The sequence below is a fragment of the Monodon monoceros genome, unplaced genomic scaffold (assembly GCF_005190385.1).
Source record: "Monodon monoceros isolate NGI ecotype Baffin Bay Population unplaced genomic scaffold, NGI_Narwhal_1 Super_Scaffold_12, whole genome shotgun sequence".
In the NCBI taxonomy this organism is placed as follows: Eukaryota; Metazoa; Chordata; class Mammalia; order Artiodactyla; family Monodontidae; genus Monodon; species Monodon monoceros.
In genome coordinates, this window is record NW_021703768.1 from 90,885,343 (window position 1) to 90,904,296 (window position 18,954).

The 18,954-nt window shown below is 37.6% G+C and overlaps 1 pseudogene; it reads right to left on the reverse strand.

The window, feature by feature from the left end:
• Positions 1-13,210: 13,210 nt before the first annotated feature.
• On the reverse strand, positions 13,211-13,497 carry LOC114892113 (annotated as a pseudogene).
• Positions 13,498-18,954: the final 5,457 nt, after the last annotated feature.

Sequence of the window (18,954 nt, forward strand, 5' to 3'; positions counted from 1 at the left end):
ATCCTTTATGTTGCTTACAAGAATTCATTGAAAGCCTTTATTGTTCCTTCCTTTTCTTCCCTCCCTGCTTTGACTTTGGCAGAGCAGAGGCAGCCTAGCCAGAGGAGGAGAGGAGACATGCAGCATGGGGGAATACAGAAGCCAACAGTAAGCCCTTTCACTCTGCAGCTTCCAAATCTACATTACCTCTCAGAAGAGGGGAAAAGTCTTAACTTTAAGTGAAGTTAGGAGTTTCAATTATAATGCTGGGATGGCCATATTAATTACTGGACTAAGACAGTTTGGGAGACTATTTAAGAGAGAGCAAATAAGCCTTTCTGAAGTTTCACCACTTCCCAAACTAGCTACACAGAATGAGCTTTAAAGGCATTGTAGGAAAAAGATCAAGATGCTGTTTAATTGCACCCTACTAGTTCTGCTCTTCAAACATATCAGTTATAGCATAATTAAATATTAAACATCAGTGAGGCAACTGAATGTAATTCTGACAGCCTTTAGCATCAAAATAGACAACTGAATTTAAAAAATTTTTGCTTATATATTGTACAGGTATAGTGGCTAATATATTCTGTGTTTGCTCCCTTCATTATCAGGTTCATGTATTTAATGCAGAAGTCACCTGGAGTCATCTGATACCCTGAGGTCTAAATAATTTTAGATAATATAGCCATGACCTACTTCACATAGCTAGTTAGAGAAGTTATTTGAAAGAGATTTGTTGGATTTCAAAAACCCCACCAGGCTTAGGAAATGTAGCTATGCAAGTAAACATTGTCCAAAAATTTGTCAGACTTGGAAAACCTGAGAGACAAGTAAAGTTCCATTACCAGTCATTATGATGTCTAAAACCTGGAACCTGTACACAAGGCCATCAACCATGGAATCAGTCATAACAACTAAATATCACCAAAGGAATAACAGTCATTAACTTGGAGAGTTGTTATAAAAGCATTCAATAAACTGAAAAGCATATTCAAGAATTTGACAGACTCACACATATAGAGAACAAACTAGTGGTTACCAGTGGGGAGAGGGAATGGGGGAAGGGCAAGATAGGGGTAAGGGGATTAAGTGGTACAAACTATTATGTATAAAATAAATAAGGGACTTCTATGGTGGTACAGTGGTTAAGAATCTGCCTGCCTGCCATGGGCTCTATCCCTGGTCTGGGAAGATCCCACATGCCTAAGCCTGTGCTCCACAATTACTGAGCCTGCGCTCTAGAGCCTGTGAGCCACAACTGCTGAGCCCTCATGCCACAACTACTGAAGCTGGCATGCTCTAGGGCCTGCATGCTGCAACTCCTGAGCCCACGTGCTGTAACTACTGAAGCCCACACACCTAGAGCCCATGCTCTGCAACAAGAGAAGCTACCACAGTGAGAAGCCGGAGCACCACAAGGAAGAGTAGCCCCCACTTGCTGCAACTAGAGAAAGCCCGCATGCAGCAACAAAGACCCAACACAGCCAAAAATAAATAAAATTTTTTTAATTAATTAATTAAGCTACAAGGATATATTGTACAACACAGGGAGTATAGCCAATATTTTATAGTAACTATAAATGCAGTATAACATTTTAAAAATGGTGAATCACTATGTTGTATACCTGTAACTTTATATAATATTGTGCATCAATTATACTTCCATTTAAAAAATTTTTTTTAAGAATTTGACAAATTGAGTGTAATTTGTGTTATGATTGTTTACAAACTAAACAAGTATGTTAACAATTTTTTTAAACCTATGACTTATGGGAATCCAAAGTTGTCTGAAAAATGTTTAGAGACAGGCTAACTTTCTCATGGTCACCTTTGTCTCCAATTTCCTCTTTCCATTTGCCCTAGCTCTGTCTCACATTTTATTCAGGTAGTGTGAAACAGCCCCTTCCTTGATTATTTATAATTACCTACTTACATAAAGTCTAAAGGAGCCTGAATAATGATTTTTTACCAATTACTTTTACCAAGAATCTGGGGGTCATGGCTGCGGAAGAGCGTGTAGTTACTTTGCAGCAATTAGCAATGCCAAATTCAACATTAAGTATCTCCATTCCTGGGAAGCTCTTCAGCCATCTCTTTTTCAGGAAATTTCCATGGGTCTTTTAGCCAAGTCCCTAGCTTTATACCATTGTCTTCCTCTGCTCATGTTTTCTCTTTCTCATTATCCATTGTAAACAAACTATTTACCTTATTATTCAGTACAATGGGGGCAGCTTCCTACCATTATTCAGATTTTTGTTGGACTCCCATAGGTGAATTCTGTCACCTTTGTTTTAGAATTCGAGAATGCTCTGTCTCTCTGGGAAGTACTCTAATTTTTAAAAATTGAAGCGCCATGAAAATTTCAGAATGTCAAGAGGTTAAGACCAGTGAAAGGAAACTATATATTTTTTGTTCTCTGTCCACTTCAATATCTATAGAATATACAGATATTCTTTGCAGTATTTTCAACACTCTGCCTAAAGAAGGAAGTCCTGGGCCATGGGAATGGCTTTGCTCCTTAATGATTAGGGACACCCCAAAGGGAGAGAAGGCCTTCCTAGGGTAGAATTCTTGAACTGACAATGTACGGCTTTTATAATTTCCTTTTGCCTTGTGAACACATAGGGACAAGGAATTGCCTAATAACCTCCTGGAGCCATGCATATGAAAAAGAAAAATCAGAATTCCTACATTAAATGATTTTAATTAAATGATAATTAACTATCACTTATTTCTCCAGGGTGTAAGTTTGAAAATGTATCTAAGGACATTTAGTCCACCTTGCTTTAAGCATAATTTATTAATCTTCTCTCTTCTCAAAAGAACAAAAAATATTTGTTGATTTACATGGCTATGCCAAGGGGTGCAAAACAGGGGATTGTCTGAGCATCTACTATAATAGGGTAAGAAAACTATGGCTATGGACAAGCTGCCTGTTTTTGTAAATGAACTTTTAATGGAATGCAGTCAGGTCCATTCATTTAGATATTGCCTACTGCTGCTCCTATGCAACAACAGCAGAGTTGAGTAGTTGCAACCGAGATCCTATTGCCAGGCCCTCAAGATAAGAATAAACACTATCTGATTGATTGGTTCAAGATGGCGGAGAAGAAGGACTTGCGTTCACTCCCTCTTGTGAAAGTGCCGGAATCACAACTAACTCCTGAACAATCATAGACAGGAAAACACTGGAACTCACCAAAAAAGATAACTTGGGCTTCCCTGGTGGCGCAGTGGTTGGGAGTCCACCTGCCGATGCAGGGGATGCGGGTTCGTGCCCCGGTCCGGGAGGATCCCGCATGCCACAGGGTGGCTGGGCCCGTGAGCCATGGCCGCTGAGCCTGTGCGTCCGGAGCCTGTGCTCCTAAACGGGAGAGGCCCGCATATCACACACACAAAAAAAAAAAGATACCTCACATCCAAAGACAAAGGAGAAGCCACAATGAGACAGTAGGAGGGGCACAAACACAATAAAAGCAAATCTCATAACTGCTGGGTGGGTGACTCACAAACTGGAGAAAAATTTTACCACAGAAGTCCACCCACTGGACTGAAGGTTCTGGGCTCCATGTAAGGCTTTACAACCTGAGGGTCTGGCAAAGAGAAGAGTAGTCCCAGAGAATCAGACTTTGAAGGCTAGCAGGATTTGGTTGCAGGACTTCGATGGGACTGGGGGAAACAGAGACTCCACTCTTGGAGGGCACACACAAAGTAGTGTGCACATCGGGACCCAGGAGAAGGAGCAGTGACCCTATAGGAGACTGAAAAAGACCTACCTGTTAGTGTGGGAGGATCTCCTGCAGAGCTGGGGGGCAACTGCGGGGACAAGGACAGCAGAAATTCTGGGATGTACTCCTTTGCATGAGTCCTCCCAGAGCCCACCACTAGCCCCACCAAAGAGCCTGTAGGCACCAGTGCTAAGTCGCCTCAGGCCAAACAACCAACAGGGAGGGAACTCAGCCCGACCTATCAGCAGACAAGCAGATTAAAGATTTACTGAGCTCTGCCCACCAGAGCAACACCCAGCTCTGCCCAGCAACAGTCCCTCCCATCAAAACTTGCTCAAGTCTCTTAGAAAGCCTCATCCACCAGAGGGCAGACAGCAGAAGCAAGAAGAACTTCAATTCTGAAGCCTGTGGAACGAAAGCCACATTCACAGAAAGACAAAATGAAAAGGCAGAGTACTATGTACCAGATGAAGGAATAAGATAAAATCACAGAAAAGCAACTTAATGAAGTGGAGATAGGCAACCTTCCAGAAAAAAAGTTCAGAATAATGATAGTGAAGATGATCCAGGACCTTGGAAAAAGAATGGAGGCAAAGATCAAGAAGATGCAAGAAATGTTTAACAAACACCTAGAAGAATTAAACAACAAACAAACAGAGATGAACAATACAATAACTGAAATGAAAAATACACTAGAGCGAATCAATAGCAGAATAACTGAGGCAGAAGAACGGATATGTGGAAGACAGAATGGTGGAATTCACTGCTGTGGAACAGAATAAAGAAAAAAGAATGAAAAGAAAAGAAGACAGCCTAAGAGACCTCTGGGACAAAATTAAATGCAACAACATTCGCATTATAGGGGCTCAGAAGGAGAAGAGAGAGAAAGGACCCGAGAAAACATTTGAAGGGATTATAGTCGAAAACTTCCCTAACATGGGAAAGGAAACAGCCACCCAAGTCCAGGAAGCAGAGAGTTCAGGCAGGATAAACCCAAAGAGAAACATGCCAAGACACATAGTAATCAAGCTGACAAACATTAAAGACAAGGAAAAATTATTAAAAGCAACAAGGGAAAAATGACAAATAACATACACGGGAACTCTCATAAGGTTAACAGCTGATTTCTCAGCAGAAACTCTACAAGCCAGATGGGAGTGGCACTATATATTAAAAGTGATGAAAGGGAAGAACCTACAGCTAAGATTACTCTACCTGGCAAGGATCTCATTCAGATTTGACAGAGAAATCAAAAGCTTTACAGACAAGCAAAAGCTGAGAGAATTCAGCACCACCAAACCAGCTCTACAACAAATGCTAAAGGAACTTCTCTAAGAGGGAAACACAAGAGAAGAAAAGGACCTACAATAACAAACCCAAAACAATTAAGAAAATGGTAATAGGAACATACATATCGATAATTACATTAAATGTGAATGGATTAAATGCTCCAACCAAAAGACACAGGCTCACTGAATGGATACAAAAACAAGACCCATGTATATGCTGTCTACAAGAGACCCATATCAGACCTAGGGACACATACAAACTGAAAGTAAGGGAACGGAAGAAGATATTCCATGAAAATGGAAATCAAAAGAAAGCTGGAGTAGCAATACTCATATCAGATAAAATAGACTTTAAAATAAAGAATGTTACAAGAGACAAGGAAGGACACTACATAATGATCAGGCATCAATCCAAGAAAAAGATATTACAATTATAAATATATATGCACCCAACATAGGAGCACCTCAATACATAAGGCAAATGCTAACAGCTATAAAAGAGGAAATCGACAGTAACACAATAATAGTGGGGGACTTTAACACCTCACTTACACCAATGGACAGATCATCCCAACAGAAAATTAATAAGGAAACACAAGCTTTAAATGACACAATAGACCAGACAGATCAAATTGATATTTATAGGACATTCCTTCTGAAATCAGCAGATTACACTTTCTTCTCAAGTGCACAAGGAAAATTCTCCAGGATAGATCACATCTTGGGTAACAAATCAAGCCTGGGTACATTTAAGAAAATTGAAATCATATCAAGATCTTTTCTGACCACAACGCTATGAGATTAGAAATCAATTACAGGGAAAATAAAACATAAAAAACACAAACACATGAAAGTTACACAATACGTTACTAAATAACCAACAGATCACTGAAGAATTCAAAGAGGAAATCGAAAAATATCTAGAGACATATGACAATGAAAACACGAAGTGCCAAAACCTGTGGGACACAGCAAATGCAGTTCTAAGAGGGAAGTTTATGGCAATACAATCCTACCTCAAGAAACAAGAAACGTCTCAAACACTCTAACCTTACACCTAAAGGAACTAGAGAAAGAGGAACAAACAAAACCCAGAGTTAGTAGAAGGAAAGAAATCATAAAGATCAGAGCAGAAACAAATGAAATAGAAACAAAGAAAACAATAGCAAAGATCAATAAAACTAAAAGCTGGTTCTTTGAGAAGATAAACAAAATTGATAAACCTTTAGCCAGACTCATCAAGAAAAAGAGGGAGAGGACTCAAATCAATAATATTAGAAATGAAAAAGGAGAAGTTACAATGGACACTGCAGAAATACAAAACATCACAAGAGACTACTACAAGCAACTCTATGCCAATAAAATGGACAACCTGGAAGAAATGGACAAATTCTTAGAAAGTTATAACCTTCCAAGACTGAACCAGGAAAAAAAAGAAAATAAGAACAGACCAATCACAAGTAATGAAATTGAAACTGTGATTAAAAATCTTCTAGCAAACAAAAGTCCAGGACCAGACATCTTTACAGGTGAATTCTACCAAACATTTAGAGAAGAGGTAAACACCCACCCTTCTCAAACTCTTCCACAAAATTTCAGAGGAAGGAACACTCCCAAACTCATTCTACTGGACCACCATCACCGTGATACCAATACCAGACAAAGATACTACAAAAAAAGAAATTACAGACCACTATCACTGATGAATATAGATGCAAAAATCCTCAACAAAATACTAGCAAACAAATCTAACAACACACTAAAAGGATCATACACAATGATCAAGTGAGATTTATCCCAGGGATGCAAAGATTCTTCAATATACGCAAATCAATCAATGTGATACACCATATTAACAAATTGAAGAATAAACACCATATGCTCGACTCAAGAGATGCAGAAAAAGCTTCTGACAAAATTCAACCCCCATTTATGATCAAAACTCTCCAAAAAATGGGGATAGACGGAACCTACTTCAACATAATAAAGGCCATATATGAAAAAACCACAGCAAACATCATTCTTAATGGTGAAAAACTGAAAGGATTTCCTCTAAGTTCAGGAACAAGACAAGGATGTCCACTCTCACCATTATTATTCAACACAGTTTTGGAAGTCCTAGCCACAGCAAACAGAGAGAAAAAGAAATACAAGAATACAAATTGGAAAAGAAGAACTAAAACTGTCACTGTTTGCAGGTGACATGATACTATACATAGAGAATCCTAAAGATGCCACCAGAAAACTACTAGAGCTAGTCAATGAATTTGGTAAAGTTGCATGATACAAAATGAATGCACAGAAATCTCTTTCATTCCTATACACTAACAATGGAAAATCAGAAAGAGAAATTAAGGAAACAATCCCATTTACCATTGCAACAAAAAGAATAAAATACCTAGGAATAAACCTACCTAAGGAGGTAAAAGACTTTTACTCAAAAAACTATAAGACACTGATGAAAGAAATCAAAGATGACACAAACAGATGGAGAGATATACCATGTTCTTGGATTGGAAGAATCAATATTGTGAAAATGACTATACTATCCAAAGCAATCTACAGATTCAGTGCAATCCCTATTAAATTACCAATGGCATTTTTTACAGAACTAGAACAAAAAATCTTAAAACTTGCATGGAGACACAAAAGACCCCAAATAGCCAACACAATCTTGGAAAAAAACGGAGCTGGAGGAGTCAGGCTCCCTCACTTCAGACAGCTAAAAAACTACAGTAATCAAGACAATATGGTACTTGCTCAAAAACAGAAATATAGATCAATGGAACAGGATAGAAAGCCCACAGATAAACCCTTGCACCTATGTTCCACTAATTTATGACAAAGGAGGCAGGATATACAATGGAGAAAAGACAATCTCTTCAATAAGTGGTGCTGGGAAAACTGGACAGCTACATGTAAAAGAATTAAATTAGAACACTCCCTAACACCATACACAAAAATAAACTCAAAATGGATTAAAGACCTAAATGTAAGACCAGGCACTATAAAGCTCTTAGAGGTAAACATAGGAAGAACACTCTTCGACATAAATCACAGCAAGATCTTTTTTGACCCACCTCCTAGAGTAATTGAAATAAAAACAAAAATAAACAAATGGGACCTAATAAAACTTAAAAGCTTTCCCACAGCAAAGGAAACTATAAACAAGATGAAAAGACAACCCTCAGAATGGGAGAAAGTATTTTCAAATGAATCAATGGACAAAGGATTATTAATCTCCAAAATATATAAACAGCTCATGCAGCTCCATATTAAAAAAAACACCCAATCAAAATCAGCCAGAAGACCTAAATAGACATTTCTCCAAAGACGACATACAGATGGCTAAGAGGCATATATGAAATGCTGCTCCACATCACTAATTATTAGAGAAATGCAAATCAAAACTACAATGAGGTATCACCTCACATCTGTTAGAATGGCCATCATCAAAAAATCTAGAAATAGTAAATGCTGGAGAGGGTGTGGAGAAAAGGGAACCGTCTTACACTGTTGGTGGGAATATAAGTTGATACATCCACTGTGGAGAACAGTATAGAGGTTCCTTCAAAAACTAAAAATAGAATTACTGTATGACCCAGCAGTCCCACTACTGGGCCTATACCCAGAGAAAACCATAATTCAAGAAGTCACGTGCACCTCAATGTTCATTGCAGCACTATTAATAATAGCCAGGTCGTGGAAGCAACCTAAATGCCCATCGACAGATGAATGGATAAAGAAGATGTGGTACATATATACAACGGAATATTACTCAGCCATAAAGAGGAACGAAATTGTGTCATTTGTAGAGATGTGGATGGACCTAGAGACTGTCATACAGAGTAAAGTAAGTCAGAAAGAGAAAAACAAATATTGTATATTAACGCATATATGTGGAATCTGGAAAAGTGGTACAGATGAACCAGTTTGTAAGGCAGAAATAGAGACACAGGTGTAGAGAACAAACGTGGACCCCAAGAGGGGAAAGCGGGGGAGGGGAGAGAGGTAGGATGAATTGGGAGATTGGGATTGACATATATACATTAATATGCATAAAATAGATAACTAATAAGAACCTGCTGTATAAAAATAAATAAATAAAAATTTTAAAAAAGAATATTTACTATCTGATCCATTAACAATAAGGTTGCTGACCTCTACTATACAATAATCTTCTTTGTTGTATAAATCACTTATGAGGATATTTTTCCCAAAGATAGTTCTTACCCTAAGCTGTCACCTGCTTTTAAAATAAAAATTTTGTTTTGTTTCACATAGATACAGAACATACAAACTTGTGTCAAATAGCACTCTCAATTCTCTCTTGGTTGCCCTGCTATTTAGAACATGAGGTAAGGTCCAACAGAGCTGGGAAGTAATAAACAATGTATGTAAATGTATAAATAAAATAAGGTGCTATATGGCTTATCCACTTTTCAGAGAAATTAGAAGAAAAATATTGAATCAGAGATACTGTCTGTGACAAATCTATGACATATAAACATGTCTTAATGTGAGAGGACAAAAAGTCATGCCAGTGAATACCCTTATTAAGATATTTCTCCCAAAGTTAAGGCTAGTTTCATTGTCAGGGTTTAAATTGTTAGGACATGTTAAGAATGATCAGGTTTTTGCAAGGAAATATAATCACATTCAGACCTAATTAGACTTAAAAGCTTTTGCACAGCCAAAGAAACCATCAACAAAATGAAAAGACCAATAAAGTGTCAATATCCAAAATATATATACAGCTCATACAACTCAACATCACAAAAACCCCAAACAACCCAATTAAAAAATGGGCAGAAGAACTGAATAGACATTTTTCCAAAGAAGATGTACAGATGGCCAACAGGCACATGAAAAGATGCTCAACATCACTCTTCATCAGGAAAATGCAAACTAAAACCACAATGAGATACACCTCATACATGTCAGAATGGCTATCATCAAAAAGAACACAAATAACAAATGTTAGGGAGGATGTGGAAAAAAGGGACCCTCATACACTGTTGGTGGAAATGTCAATCAGTGTAGCCACTGTGGAAAACAATATGGCGGTTTCTCAAAAATCTAAAAATAGAACTACCATATGACCCAGCAATTCCACTCCTGGGTATATATCTGAAGAAAATGAAAACACTAATTCAAAAAGATACATGAACCCCAATGTTCATAGCAGCATTACTGACAATTGCCAAGATATGGAAACAACCTAAGTATCCCTCAACAGATGAATGGATGAAGAAGATGTGGTATATATATATATACAATGGAATATTAGCCATAAAAAAGAATGAAAATTGGCCATTTCCAACAGCATGGATGGACTTGGAGGATATTATGCCAAGTGAAATAAGTCAGACAGAGAAAGACAAATACTATATGATATCACTTACACGTGGAATCTAAAAAATAGAACTAGTGAATATAACAAAAAGGAAACAGTCACAGATATAGAGAACAAACGAGAGGTTACCAGTGGGGAGAGGGGAGGGGGCAGGGGCAAGATAGAGTAGGGGATTAAGAGGTACAAACTAGGGGCTTCCCTGGTGGCGCAGTGGTTGAAAGTCCACCTGCCGATGCAGGGGACACAGGTTCGTGCCCCGGTCCGGGAAGATCCCACATGCCGCAGAGCGGCTGGGCCCGTGAGCCATGGCCACTGAGCCTGTGCTCTGCAATGGGAGAGGCCACTACAGTGAGAGGTCCGCGTACAAAAAAAAAAAAAAAAGAGGTACAAACTATTGGGTATAAAATCAGCTACAAGGATATACTGTACAACAGAGGGAATATAGCCAATATTTTATAATCACTATAAATGAGTATAACGTTTTAAAAATTGTGAAGCACTATGTTGTTCACCTGTAACTTATATAATATTGTATAACTATATCTCAATTTTTAAAAAGTTAAAAAAAAAAGAATCACATTCATGCATTCAGGCAGCAGGGTTTCTCTCCCTTCAATGTGCATATGAATAACGTGGGGAACGTCTCACAATGCAGATTCTGACTCAGTAGTCTGAGGTGGGACTTACGATTGTGCACCCCTAACATGCTCAGCTCTGGACCACACTTTGAGTTGCCAAGCTCTATTACTTAGTCTTTTCTCTACTTTCCTGTGGTAACCAGTCTCTAAGATGGCTCCCAATCATCCCTACCTGCAGAATCCACCTTCTTGTGTCATCCTCTCTCACATTGTGCCAGGGTGGATCTGTATGAGTTTATGCATGGTATGTCACTTCCAAGATTAGTTTATAAAAGACTTCCATCGTAGGTGTATGTTTTCTCTCTTTCTCCCTCTCTCTCCCTCTTCCTCTCCCTCTCTCTCTCTCTCATTCCACCCAGGGAAAGCCAACTGCCATGCTATAAGGCAATAGAGTTGAAAGGACCATATACTGAGAAGCTGCGTTATCTGACCAGCAGCTACTGAGGACCCAAGGCCTACTAACGACTACCTGAGTGAATTTAGAACCAGATCCTTCAATTATGGCTAAACACTGACATCCATGCAGCCCTGTCTGAGAGCTTGACTGCAAATTCATAAGAGACCCTGAACCGGTACCACCCAGGTAAGCCACTTTCTGATTCCCGACCCTCAGAAACTATGTGAGATAATACATGGTTGTGGTTTTTTCCAGCTGCTAAGTTTTGTGATAATTTGTTACACAGCAATAGGTAACTAATACCTTTAGTTAATGATTTTACAGTATCTTTTTAGAGAGTCTGCACTGATCAAGAAAGGGTAAAATGCAGTTATTTATGGCTAATCAAAAAGAAAAAACTAATACCTTATAACTAGAGTGTCTTTTCACATTAATCACCATGCTTTAGTCTCACACTCATTACAGGTAGAGATGGCAGGATCATCAGTCCCCCTTTACAGATTTGGAATCTGGTAGGTCCAGAGAAGCTTGATGTTTGTCCAATATCATATAGCAAGTCAGACAAACCTGAACTGGACCTCCACCTTTCATATTTCTCCTCCCAGGGTTCTTGTCATTAGAATCCCCTACCTCTGCTTACCATTTCTATCCAACTGTTGGTTGGTGGTCAACTAAATAAGGAAGGTGGGAAACATTTAAGGGTTTAGCTCTAGGTTGTAATACCCAATATAAGAGTGGGAGTTGTAATGAGAGCTACGAGCTGTTACATGACCTGTGCCATTATTATTTTATCAGATACTTTATTGAACCAGATAAACTGTCATATTATGTATACCCCAGGACCTAACTGGCAGATCTCCCACCAACTCTTTATGTATCAGCGACTTGATAAAAACTGCGTTTAATTCTTTTTTCCACCTTTCTTGAGATATAATTTACATACCACACTGTGTAAGTTTAAGGTGTACAGCATAATGATTTGACTTACATATATTGTGAAATGATTATCACAATAAGTTTAGTTAACATCTGTCATCTCATATAGATGCAAAAAAATAAAAGAAAAAGAAAATACTGTTTTTTCCTTGTGATAAACACTCATGGATCTACTCTCTTAACTTTCAAGTATACCCTACAGCAGTGTTACCTATAGTCATCATGTTGTACATTACATCCCTAGTACTTGTTTATCTTACAAACTGGAAGGTTGCATTTTTTACCACCTTCATCCAGTTGCCCCCTTCCTCAAACCCCCACCTCTGGTAACCACATATCTGATCTGTTCTGTGAGTTTGGGGCTTTTTAAAGATTCCACATACAAGCGAGTTCACAGGGTGTTTAATTTTATTGCATGTTAATAAAAGCACTTAGGAGTGAGGTGGGGTTATGTCTCCACAGTTTCTTCAGTGTTTTGAAAGGATCACTTAGGGTTTACAAAATTTTGAGTTTGGAGATCATGTAGAAGAAATTAATAAGCAGTTGAAAAAGCTGATAAACAACCAAGATGTCCTGGCTTCCACATTCAGGAATACACCTGATCTACTGGAGGATGAGTTAGTATTTGGTTATCTGGGATCTATGGTGATTTGTGATTCACTAAAATATTTCTGCATGACGTTAGTTTTAGTCATGTCTTTAGATGTTTGGGGAAAAATAAGCATGAAATTTATCATGATATTAAGGCATTTTATGATTTGGGAAAAATATTTGGGGGGACAAAATTATTCTTCTTGAGCTAAGAAAGTACTAAAATAGTCATCTTGAAACAAGTATTCTTTTTTGTTTTGTTTTGTTTTGTTTTGTGGGTTTTCACTATTTATTTATGACATATACTCCACATCTGTGATCCTCTCCAGTCGGAAGTTCTTTGAGACGATGCCGTCGGTCTTGGCCAGTCAGAGAATGGAATCATCTGACTCACCCATCCTGTGAATGGCCCCGCAGATAGCATAGGTTTTAAACTCGCCGTTGAACGTGCCTGTCACCGTGTCAGCCTCGGCCACGTTCATCTGGATGGCACGTGGTCCTTGGCAGTGATGATGCGGTAGCTGGACGAGCATTTCCGCGGCATGCACAGGTCCATGAACTCGCTGGTGTCGTTCCGCATGTTGAGGGTGCGTCTGGTGGCACCACGATGAGTGCTCGTGCAGAAAGGCAAAACAACTATTCTTAAAGCAATTTACACTACATTTTCCAATTCCCTTAGTGTTGAAATCACCAGAAACTAGAGAGCCTGGCTAGGGTGGTAACATCACCACCCACTAGCTATGTGATACTTGGTTAAAGTCGCTGAACTTCAGTCTCTTTACTAAAAAATGGGCTCAATTCTATGTTAAAGTATTTTAAAGAGAATTAAATAATTTAATATCTGTAAATTACATAGTATAGTGCCTATGACATAATAACTTTCACCAAATGCTGAGAATCTGTTATTTACTAAGTAATAGTTTTGTAAATGGTAACAATCAGGCAATGGGACCTTGTTTCTCCTGCTTGCTATGAACTTCAGAAGAAAGCTAGGAAAATTATAGTGAGTGAGAAGGAACAGAGGCTAGAAAAGTAAAAGATAAAATCAGTTCTATTTGTTAATTTTAATTCACATCATCTAGGAATAGATCATATCAAACTTTGGGAGGAAACTGTACATATTTATGAAGCACATATCAAGATTTGAAATATTCCTTTAGTCCACTAAATATATTTTCCAAAACATTCATCTGGCACTTAGCCTGTACACTTCTGAGACCCAGTTACCTTATTTCTTCATTTAAATTGTAATACACACAACCCTCTTTTCCTAGGTGACACTTTGAAATATGAAATGCAATTCCCAGTTCTGCAGTAGGTTTGCATTCCTGTTAGAATTGCTAGGTCTTCCATTCATTTAGATCAGATGAAATGTGTCATCTTCAGTAAAGCTTTACCCAAGTTCTTTGGGCAAAGGCAGCTTTTTCCCTTGAGCTTCTCCAGACAACAATTTGCAACTATTCCTGTTACAGTTGTTTTCTAAACATTTATTTACATACTTCTTTCCTCCACTAGATGGCAATCACATCAGAAATATGAAGTTTAAATTTTTATTTCATCTTTTGCTGAGAGGGGGTACATAAATATTAACTGAGTGAGTGATGAAGGGAAAGAATTTGATTCTTTACTGTGGAGTGGAATACATAGAAATATATAGTCTTCTGAGATCTGTGTTTACATATCAATTAGATACTGATATAAATACATGGTATTTAGAAAGAACAATGATCTTACGCTCACGCTAGACCCTTGTGTTTACTTACAGTGGTATGATAAAGATGGCTAAATAAAAGATAAAGAAGAACTTTTAAAAATCAACTCTTCAAAAGAATGTTTAGCAGTTCTGAGATCAAATGTCGGCTACTAGTATCTTGTATCTTATTATCCAAAAGCAGGTAGTAATTCCCCAGGTGCACACAACATGGCACCTGTAGATCACCTGTGAAATAGACATACTCTGGCTGTCAAGAAATGTTTGGTTGTTGTTGTGGGGTTTGCCCCCCTGAGTGAAGGATTTAAAATTAAACATCAGTTTAGATGGGGAGGAAAAAAAGGTGGCTAAGATTTTTGACAGTTTTTCCTTCTGCTCCCAAAGTGGCTTCCCAGCAGCAACTTTGGCAATTGCTCTTGGCAGTAGCTCCTGACACAGGCTCCCAACACCTGCTCCCATCTGCAAGGGCTCTTCTCTGAAATGACTTCCACTGGCAGGGAGTTCCATTATCAAAACTCTAGGGCAGCAGCAGCCTATCCTATCTTTGGGGGCACTAACCTCCCTCGTCCTTCTCTTGGTACCTGGTCCCTGCTCTCTTAGCACCATTTCTAGGGCAGCTCACAGCAGGACCCACAGAGTCCTCTGGAAAGTTACAGAATGAAACTGCTCTTTTTGAGGAAAAAGTTCAAAAGTATGAAGATAAAAATCCTAAATTATAGACCATAGTGCTATATTCTCTGTAATTTTCTATGGTCCACTCAACACTTTCTGAGGTTTGGGATCCCCCTCTGGAGTTGTAACTGCTTGAGGACATTATGTTAACCCTTAGTGGCTGGTGGAACACAAGCCTAGTGGAGATTTTGCTGTTTTATCTTATCTTACCTTACCTCACAGCACACATTTCCCTCTTCTGGTGTTTTTTGGAGGATGTTTCCCTCACCTAGTTTCAGTGCATGTGGTTGAGGTTGAGAGAGATAATACCCACTATCTCCTTCTTTCAAGGGATTATACTATGTTCTGTGTTGCACAGATTCTGTTGATCCAAACAACAAAATTCCAGGAATTTTATCTATACATGTATCTATGTATTAGGAAAGATAAATTATTTTTCTGATGGCCTTGTTAAAGATGAAAGGATTATGTAATATTCAGCTACTATTGGCAACTATGGGGAGATGGCCTACATGTGAAAGTGAGTGAATGCATGTGTATGTGTGTGTGTGTGTGTGAGAGAGAGAGAGAGAGAGAGAAAATCCTGAAAATAATATTTGAATGCCTGAACTTAACCTGTCTGACCAGCTCTACTCATGGGTTTCTCTATTATGTGATTCAATAAATTACTCTATTCTTATTATTTGCATAAGGTAGTTTGAATTAAGTTTCTAAAACTGGTAACTAAAATGGCTCAACTAATTGATCAGGAAACTAAGGGATCAATGAAAGCTGCAAATTCCACTTGCTCATCTTTTCCTAGACTGCAGCCATATAACCAGGTAACCAGAATGCCTAGGACAATTTTACTTCAAATGTTTCCTCCTATTTTCCCTATCAATATATTTTTGCATTTCATACTTTATCATTTTTCCAGAAATAAATGGTAATTATGCCCATAGGGCATAAGGACACCAATGAAAACCAAGTTTCCCCAAAGTTATCTTGGACCTTCCAGTATTCTTTTATAAATCTTATATTACAAAAGGAGTTAATAATAGCTGCTCCTCTCCAAAGAATTATTCTGAAAATTAGTTCACATTTGTAAAAATAAAATAGTGAATCAGTTTACATAGCATATAAAATAGAAAGGGTGTACAAATGTGTGGTATCAATACTTTTTTTTCTATGAAAAACTTTGCAATGATTGTGAGATGCTTGTGGATGACCAGGTCTCCCCTAGTACAGCATAAGCCTTGGAAAGAGCGTCTGTGTCCAGAGAGCATTTAGCAAATTTTCCGATGCATGTGAAATGCTCTTTGTTGGCTGCTTGATCTGGATATGGTCCTCAGGAAAGTTCTAGTTGAGAACATTTTAAGAAAATCAGGTGGTCCCTACATGGAAGGAAAAATGGAAGATATTCATCCAGATAATTCAACCCCCTCAAAGAGTATAAGAACGTTTCCAGAGAAATGAGGTATACTGTAGGAACAGTAATTAATTGCTTTGTATCTTTGTTTCATATTACATGTGCAAATGTACTATTACTTATGTGATATGGTTGGAATTACATAATAAAGCCCCTATTTTCTCATTGTCTAGGATGTAAGGGTTCAGAAAAGGCCCAGTGGAGCCATTTATTATTCATGTATGAGTTGGGGTGCCAGGAAACAAGCTTTGGTCTTTCCTGAGTAGTCTTTCTAGATCTAGTCATCCCTCTTAGAAGAAAGGCTGTGAGAAGGACAAGAACTTAGAGACCATCCATTTCAGCCTCTAATTTTTCAATTTATTTTTCAAAATAAATCAAGCCTCAGAGACCTTCACTGATGCACTGATGTTCATTTGATGCCATAATCCATTGCCCTATTTTCCATCACTCTGTTCCAAATGCTGTTACACTGAGGGTACTAGGCCTGATTTGAGCATACATAGACAAGGTTTTGGTTTTAATAATCACATACTTAACTTATTGTATATTTAAAAACTATAGCTGACAATCAAAGTTGTGATTTCAGAAGTATTAGTACTTAGAACAAGGATAAGTTAAAAAAATCATAGAGAGAGTTGGTTTAAGGTAGGATTAAAGAAAAATAAAACATTACATGTGACAGACATGTGGTTATGACCCCAGATTATGAATGTAACAATTCTCTTCATGACATGTAATGTGATAAAGTATATATGTGTGTATATTATGTTATAGGAAAAATTCTTACAAAGATGTAAACATGAAATAATCTTATTATATTTTGAACAATTGACTGTATTAAAGATAATAAAACTGCATGAAAATATAAAACAGAAAATGTGTATCAATTTAAGTTATTTATTTTAAAAAGTTTCTAATATTGAAGCTCAATTTTTCAAGAATTTCATTTTCATAAAACTTCTTTAAGTAAAATAAGATTTAAAAAAAACTTCTTAGTTCTCATTTTTCTACCATGTCTTGGCAAAAATAAATAAGTTATGTGGATAATTGAGAGAAATTAAATTTATTAATTAGTGATGTTTTTCCAACTATTAATTTGTTCATTTAATAAGTAATTATTGAGGGATCCTTACATATTGGACACTATTCTAGGCATTGGGGATACAGCAGTGAGTAAAAAGTAAAAATATGTGCTTTTATCAAGTTTACATTAAAGTAGATGAAGAAAGCAATAAAGAATGGTTATATAATATGTTAAAAAGTGATAAGTACTATCATGAAATGCAAAGCAGGGTAAAGTGATAGAGATTGACCAGAGTGGACTTCTGTGTTAAGGAAATCGTCTCTGAAGAGATATATGAACAGAGACCAGGATGAAGTAAGAGAGTGAGCCTTATGAATATCTTTGGAAAGAATTCTGAGCAGAAGGAAAGGCAAATGCTCAGAAGGGCCACCTCATTTACTGAGGTAGGAGTAGTACTCAGAACCAGACACATGATCAGAAAAGACCTGAGAGAACCATAGGCTTATACCTCTGACAGACCTGTATGTCCTGGGCTCTACTCAACCAGTAGATAAAGGCTAACACAAAGTTCTAAGCAGCCTGGCATAGTGATGAATAAGTAATCAAGCTCAGAGCCAAGCTGCAAAGAATGAGAGAGTAGTATTTATTTTCATCATCCTGGCTCCAGTAAAGAAATCTCTGTCAGGTCACTGACTGACAAATGAAATAATGAACAGACTCTAGTGTCCATACATGACAAGAAATATAGTCTTTGCACAAGTAGTTTGGAAGTGTCACCAAACAATTGGATGGCTTCAGCCTTCAATGATTAACAACAGAAAATCCTGGGGAAAAGAGAGAATTTGATTTCCAGCATTATCACATGCAAATATTCAAAATGCCTAATTTTGAACAACAACAAAAAAAAAAACATCACAAGTCATACAAAGAAACAGTGAAGTATGGCCCATTCAAAGGAAAACAATAAGTTTGCAGATCTGGCCCTGAGGAAGCCCAAACATTAGACTTACTAGATAAAGACTTAAATCAACTGTGGTAAATATACTCAAAATGCTGAAGGAAACCATGGACAAAGAACTAAAGGAAATTTTAAAAGTGATATATGAGCAAAATAAGAATATCAATAAAGAGACAGAAATTTTACAAAAGGAGCCAAATAGAGACTGGTGATAAAAAGTACAATAGCTAAAATAAAATAAAAATATTTCAGAGGTATTCAACA